Below are 20,117 nucleotides of genomic sequence, written 5' to 3'. Positions count from 1 at the left end.
CTAGACGTTTCATGTTAGTTTTTATGATAAGCATTTAAATTCAATAAAATGGATCATGAGCCAAAAGAGGCGCTCAGACGAAATTTTGGGACAATCTAGTTTAAAAACTATTTTTTTTATTAAAGTCGGTACTTTTTATCGACTCTGGACTCCATAGCCCTAGATTCTTTATTCTACTTCGTATGATTCAACAAGTTCGAAAGTGTTCAAAGTAGCCCATGTAGTCCAAAGAAGCCCATCATGGTTTTGGTGACTACAGAAAGTTTTCCATTTATGTTTGGGCTGTGATTCACAGTGTCAATCGTCAAATATGAATTATTTAACATCAATTTCCTTCAAACAATCATTGGCTAATAGTACGTTCAGACTACAGAGGAGTTATAACATGTTATAGCGCTATCTTGATGGTGGTTTCTGTGTTGCAATTATTTGACAACCGTTATAACATGTTATAACTCTCCAGTCTGTACAGCGTTTAAGTCTAATAACATTCCAACCAACTCTGAAAATCGTAAACTTTACGTATGAAGTGATATAAAAACACTTTCAATACAACATTCCAATTACTATTTTCTACTGGGAACTCGAAAAAACGATGACTAAATATGACAAAACTAAAATAAATATTCTAGGGCTTCCACATCGGCAATCCAACAATTATGGTAACCATTGGACACACTGAGTTTCTCTAACGCTAAATTATATGATATGTTTGTCCTAAATATTCGACAACCTGAAAGCTTTTGTTTATAACCAATAATAAACACACACATCTCTCTCTCTCTCTCTCCGTCGCGTCATCGCATACCGAGAGCACGATGCATTTACCGGTAAACCGAATAGCTGCTGTTGATGCGAGAGATCAGCTCTGCCGACAACGATGAGCTTATTTCTGCAGAGCTTTGAAGTCTCTAAAACTCTCTGCTCCTGCCGGCGTCCCATTCAGTCGCAACTGGTACGCGATCGTGTGAGAACAGCGGCGCGGTTAGAAATTCGAACAAGTGCTTATGCGCAAGGTGGACGGCTGCGCATTGTAACACATTTTGAGACCTTAAAACGACCACCGTCGGTGTAGATCTGAACCAGTACTTATCTGTTGCTTGGAAGCATCTGTTTGTCTGCTTGATGAAAACATAGAATGACATCAAGGAAACTATAGTGATAATGGTGGAGGTACCGACACAGTTCTGATAGTGGCATCAATCGATTCTGGAGCTACTGAACAAGGTTGCGATAGTGAAGTGATCTATGAAATGCATCTTGTGCTGAACTTCAGTGGCAAGTGATTATTCTAGTGAACCGCGATCAACATAATTTGTCCGATTGCCTGAGTAGTGCGCTGTACTCTGTGAAGCAGGTAATATTTGGTTATGTCATGTGTCTTGTATGGTTCGTTGCTTAAACGTGAATAGAGGTGGAAGCGCGAAACTGGAAAGGTGATTTTTTTTGTGTGTGGAGTGGCGAGATCGAGAAACATTCAGCGATAGTGAAGGTACCTATATATGCGCAGTGTTTTGATCATACAGGAATATCTAAAACTAGAAAAACGACTGACGAGACCAACAACTAGAGCTGTTAGGAAGTAATGATTCCAATAAGACCAAATGAATTGTAACATTGTAACCCATTGTAGATGTGGTCACATGAAACATGTGATGGGTCGTTAAAGTTGAAGAAAGATGGTTCAAACAGGTTGAGGGGGATTCCCTCGTAGATTCAGTGTAATAGAAATAAATAGCGTCACGAATGATCAAATCACAATGAATTAGCAATAAACATATCTAAATAGTCAAAAGGTACGACAGTTCTTGGCTTCGGTCGTAATTCAACGCAACAATCTCTGACGGAGCTGTCTCAAACTTATAGTAAAGACTATGCAGTTTTTGCAACTAATCTTAGGCGTGGGCTGACACATCGCACTCTTTCGTCAATTTGCATAGGAGAAGAGAAATTAAACTGGTTTTGGGTTTCTTCTTCAATTGAAAGCGTGTTGCGGTTTAAAGGGTCGCCGTCAACTGTGGTCGAATGTACATCGTGTCTTGGTGAATTAATCTTTTTAAACGTTTTATTTGCTTTGAAAGATGGTTGAGGAAGTTGTTTACCTGATCTAAAATGACATAAATATGCAATATTTTGAAAGTGGAAGTTAACTCAATGCATAGATACATGAGTGTGACCTTATTTGCGTTCGAAAATAAATCAATCGCAGAAGAATGTTCCCCTGAGGAACTCCTGCTCTAGGTAGTCGTTCAGATTTGGAATATTGATATTTTACCTGCAGAGTTCTGTCAGTTAAATAATTTTGATCTAATTTCATAAGATGTGTGGAAAACAACTTTATTAATTTAGCAATCAATCCTTTACGCCAAACACTCTCGAATGCTTTTTCTATGTCTAGAAGAGCAACTCCAGATGAGCAGCCTTCAGATTTTTTTTCCTCTGTTCGGGACCAAACACTACTGCGACCAGAAAATTGATCTATTGTAGTATATCCCGTGTCCTTAGTTTAGTGCATGTCGTATTACTCCATCACTATTGAGAAATGATGAAGTATTCGATTTTTTTTTACAGTTGCCACTCTTGCATTTATCGCAAGGATCCGACTCTAATTGAAAGGTCCCGCTATTTATACCCTTCGGAGCGTTGAAACACCCTCCAAAGGCGCGCCCCTTTGTCAGTCAAAATTGGATTCCTTAGCAACAAAATTAAGGTATGACACCGATAATGACCATGCATCGAACTCTAGTTTTAACCACTTCAAACTAGGGAACAACGAATAGAAGATTAGGAATCACATAGATAAGACAACTAACTCATTTTTTTCCTTGTTTCAAGATCATCCTCGGTAGACAAAGCCGAGTCTTGTCACTATCAACAAGGCATAAAAAGTAACAAGGACTAAGATGTGTTCCTTGGATTACTGAAAAATCCAGTTCCTCTAGTTTGAAGTAGCCAGGACTAGGAATCTGTGGTAGATCTTACATCCCGTAACGTACCACAAAAAGGTGATCTACCCACGTTACGCCTTCAGATTTATTTGAACGAATGTTGAATGCCCATGGTATTTCACATCCAAACTGCTCATCTGCAAAAATTGAAGCATCATTCTATTCAAAATTATATTTTAAAAAAGGTTACTTGTTGAAGAAAGCAAACTTATTGGACGGTAGCTAGAAGCTTCAGCTGGATTTTTATCCTGCTTCAAAATTGGAACAACTTTTGCATTTTTCGATTTATCTGGAAAGTATGCCAAATGGAAACATCTGTTAAATAATTTTACCAAGAAAGACAAGGGAGTTTTTTTGGGAGGATATAAAAATTTCCATCATCACCTGGAGTTTTCGTATTTTGAAACTGTTTAGTTAAAGATCTTGCAATTCAATCCCCCAGGAATTATCAAACATATTTTCCCAAGATAAAATATTCAAATAATCCCGAGTAACCTGATTTTCAATAGGTCTTGTAAGACCCAAACTGAACATATGGGAACTCTCGAATTGCTAAGCAAGTTTTTGAGCGTTTTATCTATTTATTTATTTATTTTCATTGGGCAGAGAAACGCCTTTTAGTATATTTTTTTTTGCAAAACACACCAGATGAATTTCATGTCAGTACCGCGTATTCTTTGATATTCCCTCCTACGGACATTTTTTAGACAGATCAAGACCTGAAGATCGTCGTCTGTTATAATTGAATCGAGTTTAACCTCGTATTTTGGTACTGAGGCAGCACTTGCTTCAACTATAGAAGTAGTCAGAGATTCAAGAGCATTATCAATTTCATCTTTGGTTTGCAAAGAAGTTATATTCCATAAATGTTCTATGTTGCTCCCAATCAGCTCTATGGTAATTGCAAGTAAGGCTGTTGGGATTAGACATTATTTCTTGGGATATTTAAAAAGTTACTGGAAGGTGATCAGAATCGAACTCAGCAGTTGGCTCAAAGTTGACATGAATCAGTTAAGACCAAATCAATAGTTGAGGGATTTCTTGCTGAAGAAAAGCATGTTGGGATGTTTGGATATTGAATAGTGTAATAACCTGCAGAACAATCATCAAATAATATATTGCTGTTGGAATTGCTTTGAGCATTATTCCATGAGCGGTGTTTTGCATTAAAATCACCAATAATGAAGTATTTAGACCTATGACGGGTAAGTTTCTGAAGGTAATCCTTGAGAAAATTCTTTTGCTGTCCTAAGCATTGGAATGGCAAATAGGCAGCTATTAACGTAAGTTGTCCAAATTTTGTTCCGACAGAAGCTCCCACAGTTTCAAAAAGTTGGGATTCAAATGAAAAAAGAATTTGGTGTTTGATACGTCAATGATCAATGATGGCAACGCCACCATCAAGACGATCATTTCGGTAAATGAAATAATTTGCATCCCTTTTAACCTTATGATCAGGTTTAAGGAACGTTTCAGTTATAACGGCGATATGAGATGAATAAGGGATCGAGCATTCCAATTCAAAATATTTAATGATTTTAAATCGAATACTGAATTCCATAGTCATGATTATGTTATTAGAAAATTTAACACCAGTTTGAATAGCATCAAACATGGAGTTAACTTTCAACATATCAGTAATCATGTCGATTGATGAATTCTGTAAAAATTCCATTTTGGGGGCAGTAATGCCAACCGGTGGAAACTAACGATTTTAAATTGGCTCACTATTTGAATAGCCTATTGGTCCCAAGCAAATCGATTGACGTACCCCATTCTAGTCGAAATTTTAGTACCACACTATGTTTGTTTTGATCCGCTATGAAAGTTTGACAGATAAAATGAGGGGTTTGTGGATCTTCCTATGTTTCGAGGGGTGCATCGATTAGCTTGCGACCGAAGATAGTACCAGAGCTGAGCCAAAAGGTTGAGCACGTTTCTTTAGGACCTTCTTACATGGTATTGCTACCTATGACAAAATCATAAAAAAAAATCCGTTAGAATTTTCAGGCTAGAATTTTGATTTCGATTTCCATCAGCTGCAGTAGCTCCATTTACTTGCTGAACATTGTTAGCAGCAGATACAAATGAAGAATTTGAAGCTTATGAGCGGTTTGTAACTATTTATGTGCCAAGTACAATCAAACTCTATGCCCAGGGAAATCGAGAAATTTGTCAACCCTAAAACATTCCTAGATCGGATTGGCATCCGAACCCAGGCGCCTCCAGCATGGTCTTGCTTCATAGCGTCTTTACCGAGGGAGGTCAATAATGATATGTATTACATTTAATGTGTTTTGAATTGCGTCTTATTAGTCTAATGATGCGGGGTAAAACATAATAAAATAAAATTGCACCAGCTTTACCTTCATTTCATATAGAAATGACTCAAATAGAAAAAAAAAATGGAACTATTATTCATAGAACCCTGCTTTCCGGAATCCCGGACAACCTATCGTACTTTACCTAACCGCAACAACTGAACAATAGATCACGCGCAGTCGAGGTTATCCCGCCGGTTAACTAACAGGAATCAAAATTAATGTTAATACATTTACAAGAGTGTTTTTCAACTGAAACAAACTCACTAAATCTATATATGGTTAATGTCCAATGGTGCGGATTCATACATTATTAATTTAAATTGCACCACCTTTGTATGCACTTGATTCAGAAATGGCATAAAACGACCCGGAACTCGTTCACACTATACAAAATTAAATGCAGGCAGATAATTCTCCACGTGCATGGATCCCGGTCCCACACGATTACTACCGACAAACCGACAAAAACGATCACCATTTCACGCATATTCCACTCCAGCCGATTCTAGCCGCACAATAATTAGATATGATTAAATTTTCTTCCATACACCCAACCGGGAAATGTAAGATTCTATTACAGATTTGCATACAAAGTACGCAGAATTTGCAATGTTTTGCCGCATGCACAGATTCTGTTTTGTGGTTATCGGAAGCATTTTTAAATAATTTTGTAATTTAATTGTTAGATAGACTATCGATCAAACTTTGTTCTCCCAAATTCAATGTGGCTTGAAAATCATCTCATGAAGCTTTCATCTGGAAAAACTAGCGTTAGACCTGCCATTACATTTGTTGTACGAAAAAATACAGAGGTTGTAAGAAATCAACCTTTACATTTGATCCTTATGTCATTTGTTTTGCTCGTATCATTTTCCAGTCATTCACTGCGATCAGCCAAAGACCAAGCTCATACACGTCATGATTTCTTTTACGAATACACCATACTCGCGTAAACAAAAGCGTGGCTCATCGCACCAACCGAACAATAGATAAACCCGGTCGAGGTCATATCCGGTAACAAAGAGATATGCGAGAGCACACCAGTCATCATTGCATCAGCAAAAAGAGAACAAAACATTAGCAAAAGCTTATACAATCAAATTATCGTTCACGTGATATATGAAATGCGATCACCGGTCCACAATTACACAGCCGCAAATTTCCATTGAGACCAAAACTTATGCGAAAAACAAATTTAATCAAACTATAACGTACGAGGCCCAAGATTAATAAAAAATGCGACCAATCCGGTCGGGTCCTCACACAGCATTCCATGTTTGGGACTAGCATTGATCCTGGTGATCTCATTCTTTACAAAAGCCAATGCTGGCCACGTCCAAATGCAGGTCAATTTGGAAATGCGTAGGCTTATGTTGACGTCTAGGCACCCTCTGCACTTTCACGACAAATCACTGGGATGTTGAATAATTTTTTTTTTTTTTTTTTTTATTATAGTCTCTTTAACGCTCTTGGGTCATTCGTGACTTGTCCGGGGGTGAGATTTGAACTCGTGACTTTAGCATGAGAGGTATGGATGCTAACCACTACGCCGGGGTCGCCCCCAGGATGTTGAATAAAAGGGTTGGGTTTGCAACAGGGTTCGTTTTGGTAAACGGTTCACTGAAATGATACGATGCTCTCATGTTATGAAAGAAAGCGGATAGATTTTTTTCACTAGTTGCTTTTCCCTCGTGCTGTCAACATACTGTGTACATCTCACAGCGTAATATTACACAACAAGCTGAATGACAAACGTACAGCTGTTTGGATGGATTCAACAACTTTTATCTGTATTTGTCAGATTAGTATGTGGGATGCCTTGAACCACTTATAATCTTCATCAGCTGTCATCTACTAATCCTGAAAAAGAACTGGCATCACAGATAAGTTCGAAATTGATTGCTTGCTTAACGCTTCAGTGACGCTACCATGACAAATTCAGGCACATTCCCAACTTAATCCTTATTTTAATTGACTGGTAGAGCGTGCGAAGATGTAAGTGTAAATGTTATGTCTGTTTGTCTGTGGCGCAGCTATTAAGACCATACTGGAGGTGGCTTGGCTTGAATCCCGGTCCGGTCTAGACATTTTTCGAGTTGAACAATTTCTCGACTTCGCTGGGCATAGAGTAGGGTAATGCAAACATTGTACTGGATTAGAAAGCTCTCAATTAACAACTGTGGAAGTGCTCAAGAACACTCAGTCCCAGTAAGGACGTAATAAAGCCAAATGAAGAAGATAATTTACAGCCGCTACTCTGCGATTGACCACATCAAAAAAAATCCGTATGGGCTTAGCAATTCATCCACAGTGTGCAAATGCTGGGCCCGACGAATTATAACTTTCAAGATCAGTAACGGCTCCGGCCACGTCCACTGGAAGGGAAGGATTGTTTATTCGACACCAGTTGTTACAAGACCGGTATCTCTCTGCATCTCTACGGTTGTCGTTAAACATTAAACTATCTATTTTACGATGGGTTAACTGAACATTCAACTGGATTCAACGTTAGCATTCTACGATGGGGCCTCCCTTAGCTCAGTCGGTAAAGGCGCAGTTACAAAGCAAGACCATGCTGGAGCTGGCTGGGTTCAATTCCTGGTCCGGTCTAGGAATTTTTCGGGTTGGAAAATTTTTCGACCTCCCTGGGCATAGAAATATGATTGGACTTGCCACACAATTATACCAATGCAAAAATGGTAAAGGCATCGAAAGCTCTCAATTAATAACTGTGGAAGTGCATCTAGAACACTAAGTTGAGAGCACGCAATAAGCTAATATGCGATATGCAATAAGCTTGAAATGCGAAGAAGAAGAAGAATTCTACGATAAAAAGTAATGAAAAAGCCCCAAAAGAGCGAAGCACTGGTGGAAAGGATGAACTAGATCTGGATTTGCTGGAATGTGATGCGATCTTTTAAAGCATGGTAAGCAAATGATGTGAGGATGTGTTCCTTGCACCTCCGTAATTTTAAGAGGTCTGCGATGTATAGGAAATAGGCATAAGAATTTCATAATGCTCGACTTATAAACAACACATATGAATTTCATAAGCGCGACTTATGAAAGATTTTCGTCTAACATGAGGTAGCTCATATACGTCTTTAGCCATTCCATTTTCCCAAGCGTTGACAGACCCAAGCATTGACAGTCTCAAGCGTTGACAGACCCAAGCGTTGATCTAGATACAGGATCCGTGGTTCCAGTATGTTCCTTTTTATTATTTTTTGTCGATATTAGTTTTCATTAGGGCAAATCAATGAAATTCATACCGATTTCTTGTGGCTACAATTCGTAAGTGGTTCTTATGGAATTCTTAAGTTCTTTTGCCTCAGTGTAGAACGCACGAACGATCTTCTGCTCAGTAAGCAAAATCAGTTGTCATTCAACAACTGAGTCCCTTACATCACAACAATCCACTGACGATCAAACCCGGCGACATTAAGCTACGAAAAATCACTTAGGAACTTTTCCATACATAGCTAAATCAAATTATCCACAAATCAAGCAAGCATCAACCTGCAGTTAGACTTGTAATTTACTCTAGCTTTTGAGAAAAATATAAATAGTATTTCAGATTTTCAACGGCAGAAAAAAACTATGAATGACAAAATAATTGCACCTTTCAACATCCGGAACATCTCCGGTGTCCAGAGGCCAATGCCAGTTTTGGGTCAATATACTAAACCTTAAATAATTTGCCAGGTTTAAGTACTTGAGTTAATTATTCATAGAACTGTGGCACTTTATAGTTATTTTTTTCCTAGTCACAGCCAACCCTTCTATAATACGGAGATTCGAAATCATTGAAAGCTAAACAAAATCTTACAAAGATACACTTTGATATACTTCTCGAATGATGAATGATGCCTGTTGTGGAAAATTTTCTCATTATTTCCTAGTGAAAATGATTTCTTCGATATTATTAATAGCAATATATTTGCGCAAAACTTAAAGCATTAACACAGACAAACAGACATAACACATTGAATATTTCTCACTGTAAAACATCGTCACTAAAACATTACCGCCATCTGTTGAGTACACTGTGGTGGGTAGTACGCTGAACAGATGGCGGTAGTGTGTAAACGTCAAACGCAAGGGAATTGACTATGCGCGCCACAAGTGGCGGTACTACCAACTACGATACTTTCAAATTGACCGTTAAATGCTTGTTCGATGAACAACTTGCGAGTGTTATGTCTGTTTGTCTGTGGCATTAACATTATATAACAGACTATGCTTTAGAGTGACAAGTACTTCTTCACGGACCACTAAGTAGCTAAACTGGAAAATATTCATCCTTTAATCATTGCTTATCAACCATCACTGTAAGCATGAAGATATTAAACAAAACAGGTTCAAGGAGATTTAATGCTTCGGATTGTTTTGATTAAAAGTACAGTGTCATATATTAACACAACACGCAGCTTATTACAAATGAGACTTTAAGTGTGTAAACACGGTACATTCAAAAGTAATCGGCTCCGAGAAAGACGACAAAAAATACTACTTTTATGAACAGGAAATTTGATAAGATAGTTTTTTTTTTGGTATACATTAATAAACTTCGTTTTTCAAAGAAAACAACTATCATCCGACAACCAGAATATAACAATCCAGATAACAATCGTCATTAGCATCCTCCCATTAATACCGACTACCGTTTTTATGATTAGCTGTAGTACTCACCAAATCAGCAAATAAATCACGTACAAACTGCATCATCACGTCCATTAAGTACTGAAAGTGATAGTGTACAAAAATATGCTAGTTGAATCAGTGTGAAGGCCAGCACAGCTGCAATGTCATGCATGCAGCAAATGAATCTCATCGATCGGCATTCAAATCCACAACAGTTCACTCATACACGAGTGAGTGGTGCTTTTTCTAACCAACAAAGGAATTAATCGTGATCTCGAAGATTTGTGAAACCATACCGTTTTGTTGACTGTCGTTACGATGAATCTTTGCACATGGACAAGACACTCGGAGCTTCCATTCAAGTCGGCAAGTTCACGCAATTATTGAAAGTAATTATTTTTTTCTAAACGTTTTACTTTGCATTTCTAATGGAGCCGGTTACTTATGAGCGCGGCTTGTCTACGAACGAAGCTGAACGCGATTTCCGCATGCTTAAGCTTTCAGATGCTGTGCATAATTGGAAAATTGCGCTTTGTGACATTATGCCAACGAGAAGAAGACACGGCAGCCAGCGTCCATGGTAGTAAACTATTGCATCCTAATTAAGTGGGTCAGAAATTTTGCAGACAATTAAACATGTTATGATAGTTTGCGACTTCCCATCGCACTTTGTTGCTGCATAATTAAGTTTAAATTAATAGCAATGAGCTTATACAAGCGTAGATTATTTCATACATATCAAGGTACGTAATAAATGTGCCCAAATCTTAGAGACTTCCTGTTACCATATGTTATTTTTGAAAACTAAATGTAGGTTTACCAACTTCTTCTTCCTGGCAAAAGCTCCTGCCTGCTCTCAGCTTAGTGATCTTTGAAGCACTTCCACAGTAATTAATTAAGAGATTTATATGCCATAATCCATAAATTCTTATATTGTGTGAACAATGATGCTTTATGTCCAGGAAAGTCAAGAAAATTTCTAACCAGTAAGATGTTATAGATCGGCTTGGGAATCGAATCCGTTGCTTTCGGTTTGGTAATATCGTGCTAATTAGGCTATCTGAGTCCAAAGTAACAAATTACCTAGTAACGATTAAAAACGATCATCGAAAAGTGCAGTTTCAGTAAGCATTGGCTCCAACTTGTTTTTCTAGAATACCTACAAACAAATAGGATATCTTCAACTCTGCAATGATCGATCACCGCGCCATCGTGTGAATTCGAATTCCCCGTAAACCGGTCATACCACATGTGGAACTTAGCAGTACATATATACCTACATTTACCTTATTTGTCCAGCTGCTGTATATATTCCTCCGGTATTGTACCTTAATGAGATGGCTATCGTTTTATGAGTGGCAAAACAAACACAACTCGTAATCTGCTAGATGTCACAGAAGGGTGCATCATTAAAAAAAAATGTGAATTTCTGATAGGCCACCCTCCAGTTCGATTCAAAACCCCCAAAATATGCTCTTCTTCTTCTTCGCATTTCAAGCTTATTGCATATCGCATATTAGCTTATTGCGTGCTCTCAACTTATTGTTCTAGATGCACTTCTACAGTTATTAATTGAGAGCTTTCGATGCCTGTACCATTTTTGCATTAGTATTATTGTATGATAAGTACAATCATACTCTATGCCCAGGAAAGTCGAGACATTTTCCAACCCAAACAATTCTTAGACCTGACCGGGAATCGAACCCTGCCATCTTGCTTTGTAGCTGTGTCTTTACCGACTGAGTTGAGGGAATAGGACTGAAAATTATTGATTTTCGCTTACACTTCTCTAACTTTGGACGTTGAAAAAATAGTATGTGGTAGTGGTTGTCATGACAATGGTCAACAAACCTGTTGTGGTTGTGACAAAATTGGCGTTTTTGTCTTGCACATGTTCATCTGTCAAATTACCCTATTTTTGTCTGTGCAGCAGTGCAATATTTTCATGCGCGTTAAGTTATTTTTATTACTGCAAGGTATATGTTAGGAAGCTTTGAATCTGGTGTTGAAAGTTATTAGAATATCTGTGGAGCATATGTTGCAGTATCACAATTAAAATTTCAAATAAAAAATAAACCGAAAAATATTCTCAATCGGACTGGGAATCGAAATTCGGAATGGTATCCCCGACAAACTGACATAAATGACCATAGAAGTTAACATGAAATTTCAGCTCAAAGCACAGTACTGACATCTGTGTCCTTGTACGCGGGAAACGGTTGGCAAAGCCACTAACATGCGTGCTACATTTATGAGTTAGTTCGATGGTTCCATACTGGACAAATTATTTTATCAAGTAAAAAAAAAACAATGCCATGGTTTTGAACTGGGGCAGGACGTGCTGTCAAATCAGCCTACTGAAAATCCATCAATAAGATGTAAATATGTAAGGCTCAGTGAATTTGTCATTTCTTTCGTTCTCCCGCTGCTTAAACGGTTGAAGGAGTGTGACGTCAAACTCCTTCTCCCATTTAATCAGCCGGAGAATGAAAGAGACGACAAATTTACTGGGCCTCACGTGTTTACGCTCATTGATTTTCTATATGTTAATTTGGTTCCACACTTCAACAACCCACCGTCGCTTATAGCTTTTTTGTCGTTTGGAACCAGTTATGCGAGGTAGGCGACGATTGTTCATATTTGACAAGCACGTCCCCTCTCCCAGGTTAAGACAGATCGGGTTGCTGCATATTTGAATGGGCTGTTATAAATTTTAGAGCAAACGTTAAGTTTAAGTTTCATGTCGGTTTGTCGGTGATGTTGTTGTTTTGTTGAGTATAGTTTCGGGATATCCTGATTATTGAGATGCACTAGAATTAAAAAATTCCTCAGCAAAAAATGTAAAGTTTTTGCAAAGTTTCCAATCCCGTGGTACACCTTATAAATTCCACGGTGTACAATTCCAACTTCTTCTATTCTCCGCGGGGGCTAAATTTGATTCAAAAATAGTGATTACGAAAAAATACTTTCTAGCATACATTTTGCAGAAGACTACCTAAGGCCACATTTGGCAAAAGCTCGTTCGAAGGTCACACCTCTTCAACGTCACATCGGCAATTAAGCGAGCTGTCAAGCTTCAGAAATAGTGCCTGACATCAACCATCTTCGTCTCATCCAATCAATCACCTTATTAACTGCAGAATAAATTAAAACCGTCAAGTCATAGATGACGACCCATCGTTATTCGTTACCTGATTGGATAAGCAATCGTTTCGCGTTTGGAAATTAAATTGATTGAAGAAATTATTTCCTCTGCCGCGGGCGAGTACTTCGACCGGGGACTTTAAACGTTGCAGTGCTATTTTCATCGAGAAACCGGTATCCGAAGTATCGTTTCTGTCATTGGATTGGAAGTTGCGCTACGGTACATTACAAAGTTGTTTTGTCTGGTATTTTTTGCAATAATGAGCAGTGGTGCATACACACACACACACACACACACACACACACACACACACACGCCCCTGCGGGAAAACTAAGCGCATGTACAAGACATTTTTCACCTAAAACGAACGTGTCACATTTTTGCATTTAAAATATTGCTTTACATTTGTTTGAAACAATATATGAGTTAATATGAGATATTATGCCGAAGTTTGAATAATAAAACCATTTTCACAAATGTAGCTTGAATAAAGCGATATATATAAAGACATACATTACCAACTCCCAGAAGCTTGAAAAAATTCATAATCCGGTATCTCAAATACTTCTCTTAGACCCTTAAAACAATCTAGTCTGGGTTATTATTCTTAAAAAAATATACACTAGAGTTAAAAAAAATCAAAGATCAAGAAAATTTTCCAGCTCCTGAACACTCCAAAACGCTCATAAAATTCACTCGCCAATTATCTTTGAATTCTCAACCAATTAACGCTCAAAGTGTTATAGAATTCAAAAAAGTATATACAGTGAATCCAAACATATAAAGCAACCAACGATACAGACAAAACGACACAGCTCGATCAGAGTAGTAGAAGGATAATGATATATTGCTTGCCTGCTTTGTTGCAATATACTTGGTTGAGGACCATAGCTTGATCACAATCGAGAAAAGACATAACAAAAAATTCCCATTAACATACGTGTATCATCTTCGGCTCATTATTGCTTTCCATTTCTGACATAGCTTTATCGTTCGGCTCGTTGATCGCTTGTCATTTTGTCATTTGGAGATATTTTTGATTCCTTGAGTATATATGAAGACACTGAAGAAGTCTGCACATTGCAGACGAAATACGTGTATGTGTCATGGATAAGCAATTAAGGTATTGGAATTAAATGGAAATTACTAATCCTTCTCTCTCCTTTTTTTATTAATGTTGCTATCCCAAGTAAAATTTTTGGTTTTATGAAAATTCTAAAGACCATGATGTAGAACTGAAATTAATTAAATTGCCTTGGAGTTTCCTCAATTTCCCTAAAGGTTTATAAACTTAAATCATAAATTTCCTGAACGTATCTGGATATCCTCGAAGTTTTCTATGCCTACCTGAAGTTCTTTAACTTTGTTTAATGTTCCGGAAAATTGTATATTCATTATTTCCTGACGCTCCTGAAGTTTTTAGACCAATCATAGAATTCTAGGAATATCCCATAATTTCACTGAACTCCTTGTAAGTCGCTGAAAATACCCTTAAGCTAATGGGATTGTTCTGAAGTTATATGATACTCCTCAAAGTAATCGGAACTTCGATAAATATCATGAAACTGTCAAAAATATCTAAATTTCATAGAACTTCTCTGAAATTTTTTGAAGGTATCTTGCTTGCGAAAAGTTCACGTATTATTTTTTAACTATTGGTGCTTCGTTAATGTTCCCTAATCAACTTAGCTAAATTTTCGAAGATCTTGATATAAAACCCTTAAAATACTCCCACATTTTCCGGAAAATCATATAATTTTCATTGAGATCGGAGCTTTGCTGAAGTTTTCGGCATTACCTGTGTTTCTCGAAAGTTCTTCAAGGTTTCTACAATTAACTTGAAATTATTTGAGCTGCCCTTTGATTCTCTGACCTGTCTTGATGTTATCGGAGCTTCACTGAAGCTCTCAATTCAAATGAAGCTCTCGGTTCGGCTATGAAATAAAATGAATTTTCGTAAACACCTGCCGTGAAATTCTTTAGACTTCTGTGAAGCTCCTGAATTATTTCTGAAGTGTTCGTAAGTTCTCTGAAGGTCTATGTACTTCCCTGAAATTTAACATCCTGATATTTTTTTTTTAAATTCACGTTTATAGATCTTAACTGCTCCAAAAATCTGAACTATACTTACGGCAACTACCCTTACGAACTTCTTAAACATTTGCACAGTTTCCTCATGTTCTTTATATTACTGATGTTCTCTTGAAACCGTCGAAGTTCTCTGAAATACTGGGAACTTCTTAAAAGTTCCTGTAGATTTTTAGAAACTAATAGAACCGCGTTTTTGATTAATACTGTACTGCTGCACAATATCAATATCAATACCTACAAAATATTGAACTTTACTAGCCACCTGATATCAGTGTCACTTCACACAGTTAACATATCAATGTCAGTGCGCAAATTGCTTTGACATCGTAAAGGGACCACTGATCAGGGCTGGCAAATGTAATTTTCCATGAAAGATCTTCTGCGATGTTTACAAAATACTTCTGTCACTATCATCGGATGAGAAAACAATGATAGAGATTTTCTTATAAATCTCATCGATTTTTTTGTCATGACAGTGAAAGTGCTAAGATCATTGTAATTACTAGCTCATTTATTGATATTATTGTTATATGCACCGTGAAAATCTTAAGATTATATTCACTCAACCGATTGCTACTGTTGCTTGCCTAAATTCATCCAAATTTGCTAGAAATGTTGATGCCAAAACCGAATGGAAATTATTCTCATCAGTGTCTGAACATTGGAAAATTACAAGAAAGCTCATGATAAGTAGTTTTGTCTCGTGATAGTGAGAGAACCTGTTTTCTCATTGTTATTGTTATTGCTCAGCCTATCAGCTCTATTGCCGACTATCGCCCGCCCATCTGCACTTAAGCTAGGTATGAACCTACGGAAATTTTGGTCGTGGCCTATGCTAGACCGTATTTGAAGATTGCCGTAAAAGCTCAACGCAGATGTCGCCACTGCATGATGATGATAATGTTGACAGACTGCATATAAAATTCGTGAAAATTAGCGTTAAATCATAATTTTCATCAAACCTGTGTAAAATCCTTCCAATATAACATTCGAATTGAAGAAGAAAACGTTTTTACGATCAGACTGATGTGCATCTTTGACTTTTCCAGTTGAACTTTCATAAGATATGTTCATTTCATTTCGCGGCTCCATCAATGCTGCTTCGTAAATATGATGTAAACAGAAGTAAATTGCTCAATTACTCAAAATAAAGATGATTTGTCATCTTGTTATCACTTTGAAGACCATCTAGCACCATTTTATAGTATGGTGCGTGTTGAGTAAAGCAAGTTCCGTTGCGTTTTCCGTCGAAAATTGTGAGTATCAATATGTTTGCTTAGAAAAGGCCAAAATGAACATTTATTGAATATTGGCGTCCAATACAACCAATTCTCCATTACCACCAGCATGATACAACCTTTCCTAAGTAAATTCACTTAATTTCCACTTCCATCTTAATGGAAATCGCACATACTCACCATTTTCCGAAAAATGCAGCTGCGCAGGAGGTAACCTCTCGCTGTGGGTGCAAACTTGTTATGCATTATTTTCCATGAAAACATCTCCGATCCATACCGAAATAATAGCAATTAGTTTTCAAACACGTTTTCTTACACGATTCAAGCAAAAGTTTCCACGGGAAATTATTAGTTTTTCTTAATGGACCGATTTGCCCCAAAAATCGTCTGTCTTACTTGGAAAATTTGGAAACTATCCTCCTTCTAGTAGTTCTCACTTCGAAATGTAGGAGGCGAAAGCTTGGAAAAGTTTCACTGCAAGACGCCAATTGGCAAATCAAAGTTGGCACTCGTGGAGAATAGAAGAACTATGAGAGTGATGATGGTTTCAAAATTTTACACGGTGAGGTATACGAGTGCAATCTTAAAATGCTTTTATTTTGCAAATGGGGCATTTTATTTAAATCTGGTTGATGCTATGTTAGTAGAAAACTTAAGGACTACTCAATAGACAAATAATACAGAACAATTAATTTATTTTTTGGATTTTTAGGTGTACACATAGATTTGAGCTTTTCTACCACTGTAGCAGCAACCAGATTTAAATAAAATGTTCCATTTGCAAAATAAAAGCATTTTAAGATTGCATTCGTATACTTCCCGGTGGAAAATTTTGAAACCATCATCACTGTTATAGTTCTTCTATTCTTCACGAGTGCCAACTTTGATTTGCCAATTGGCAAATCAAAGTTGGCACGCGTGGAGAATAGAAGAACTATGAAAGTGATGATGGTTTCAAAATTTTCCACGGGGAAGTATACGAGTGCAATCTTAAAATGCTTTTATTTTGTGAATGGAGCATTTTATTTAAATCTGGTTAGTGCTACGTTAGTAGAAAACTTCAGGACTACTCAATAGACATATAATACAGAAAACTTAATTTCTTTTCAGATTTTTAGGTGTAAACATAGACTTCCGCTTTTCTACCACTGTAGCAGTAACCAGATTTAAATAAAATGCTCCATTTTCAAAATAAAAGCATTTTAAGATTGCACTCGTATACTTCCCCGTGGAAAATTTTGAAACCATCATCACTTTCATAGTTCTTCTATTCTCCACGAGTGCCAACTTTGATTTGCCAATAGCATAACGACTTTCTTCAACCAGCAGAACTGTTGCTCCCGTAGGCAGTCCCACTAGCTTCAGATTTGTAGGGGATAGTAAGAGAATAAAAAAATAGAGAAGAGCGATAGAGTAGGGTAGAGAATAAACTTCGGCCTAATCGCCCATTTTGGCGTTTCAATGCGTTAGACCGAGTATATAATCCGTAGGCCGAGTTTGGCGTCAAGAAGCAGTGCTAGACTTTTGACAATATTTCAACGATTGGTTTCTCTTTATCAAATCTTACGGTACGTACGGAAAGGTAAATAAATTTGGAAGCCGTCGGTAATAATAACATTCCGTTTGGTGTTAAACTGCGCTAGATTAAGAAAGGCTAAGTGCGGATTGTGCTTAATAGGCCGAAAATGGGGTGGTTAACCCTATTTGTTGTTTTTCTGAAAAGAGAAGAACAAACCGACTTGTTGTGCTGCATGAGCTATGTCCACTTTCATTCTCGGTCCTGCGGGTTACCCGGGTTACGTCCCTCTTCACGTGCTCACTAGGGCCAACATGAGAAACCTCCATTCTGAGCGGTTGCTTCACCTGGCCCCCGTTCAAATTCCTATTAGCTTGCTTGATTCCCTTGTTGGGGTTTTGCTGAAATAAGCCCCTGTGCCTTTGCTGTGACGTACTGATAAATTTGATTCACATGCTTCACACGCTTGCCTGCAGTGATATTGTCGGTTGTATATTATTTTTATTTTTATATTGTTTTTCGGCTGCCAGTACGCTGCCAGCAACAATTTCCATTGGGGATCATTTGATACGTTTGTGGTTTCCTGCACATACGACTTTTTCGTAGATACAACCTTCGTCCAATATACACTGGCTGTCTCCAACCGGCATGATCCTTTCGGTCTGCTTTCTCTTGCCGGTGCAAGTTTAATTCTTCTTTTCGTGTTCAAACTTTCTCGCTACTTTCCTCCTATTGAACTTCTGGTCGTGTTCCCATTTGTCCTCAGGCAGTTAATATTAGTACATGATAGGAAGAAAGAAATAGAACACGTTAAGTGTGAGCCGCATGCATTGGTTACTTATTTGGGTCATGGTGTTGTGTTCCCTATTTATTTGCCTCTATTTCGCTCTCAGATCGCAACGTTTAACTCACCCCCTTCCCTCAAACTATTATGGTCGGAAAAGAGAACCCATATTCAGTAATCTCTCGCGAACTGCGATGCAGAAGATATTAATAGCAAACTAATCTGGAACTGGACTAAGACATATAACCCAGTGAGTATTGACACATCACAATGTTGTGATGGAGCACGGGCGTGAGATTTACTAGAGTATTAAATGCAAAATGCAAATGTAAAATAAAACTTGACAAAAAATCGTCGATCCCCTTATTCTTGGGCAGGGCCTGACGATGTGAATCTGATTTTGATCAGAGAATGGGCCCCATATTGTACATTTTCTCACTATGAACCTGTCATTTCTAGCCTATCTGAACTATTTAATAAATGGAAACCATAACATGGGTTACGCTCCCCCTAAGCGGGCCCTTCGCATCCTACCTCTGTCTTATCTTTAATGCCAATAGTTTGAATGTATCAATATATACATTGGAAATGACGTTCAATCAAATAAACCCATACCCCACTTACGTGGTCAGGCTTCAGAATCGTCCAGTGGGCAATGCGCTCTACACTCCAAGTTCCCTTTCTTTCAAATTCACCCCAAATTTTATGTTTTACCCCTTTGAGTGTTGATTAATCACAATGACACATTGTAAAAGAGCACGGACTTGAGGTTACTAGAGTATTAAATAATCTAGGTCCTATTTAGGATTATATCTGAAAAATCCAAATTTGGCCAACGCCTACCGTGATAGTGAGAGAACCTGTTTTCTCATTGTCACAATTTGGCCATGATATTTACCAGCTCTGCCAGTGATATTCAAAGTTCTGTCGCAAATTTGTCTTATTATATGCCAGCTAATCGTCATATGAAAACAATGCAACGTTTGTACAAAAAAAGTTGATTTATTGAGTTAAATGTAAGATTTTCAACTTTTCCTTAGTGATATTCATATGGATAGTAATGTCAAAGCCATACCGCCTGATATCATGCTTACTACGAATTTTAGTGTCGAAAGTGAAATTGACATTGTTAATAGCACGCAGCACTGATTTGAACATGGATTTTTCCTCCGATATGTAGCGATCATGTGAGTGGGATTCGCGTCCAACGATTTCAATTTCGCAATTTCTTCCATAGATGGCTTCGCACTGGTATGTGTGAAGCAGAATCTATCCTCCAGCTTTATTTCCACCGACATCTCCACTAGTTGTTTGTTTCCAACGGGGCAACGGCAAAAGCGAACCAACGAAGCTAAAAGCGAACTGAATAAAACCATTTTGAGGTTCTTAAAGCTTAAAGGTTCCACTTCCCTTATGTTCCCGTAGTG

General features: G+C 37.7%; 1 protein-coding gene across 2 annotated transcripts in view; it reads left to right on the top strand.

The window, feature by feature from the left end:
• The first annotated feature begins 937 nt into the window (after positions 1-937).
• LOC135698661 (facilitated trehalose transporter Tret1-like) overlaps positions 938-20,117 on the top strand; it is a 37,096-nt gene continuing 17,916 nt past the window's right edge. Inside the window, exon 1 of one of the 2 annotated variants that reach the window (XM_065218733.1) lies at positions 938-1,436. The gene's annotated coding sequence lies outside the window, so the exon portion shown is untranslated. Of the gene's footprint in view, positions 1,493-20,117 lie in introns of both variants that reach the window. The other variant, XM_065218732.1, reaches the window with a different exon arrangement.

Source organism: Ochlerotatus camptorhynchus, unplaced genomic scaffold, assembly GCF_037179485.1.
Source record: "Ochlerotatus camptorhynchus isolate MF236.1 unplaced genomic scaffold, CSIRO-AGI_Acam_v1.1 ptg000093l, whole genome shotgun sequence".
Taxonomy (NCBI): Eukaryota; Metazoa; Arthropoda; class Insecta; order Diptera; family Culicidae; genus Ochlerotatus; species Ochlerotatus camptorhynchus.
This window is presented reverse-complemented; position numbering and strand designations above follow the sequence as displayed.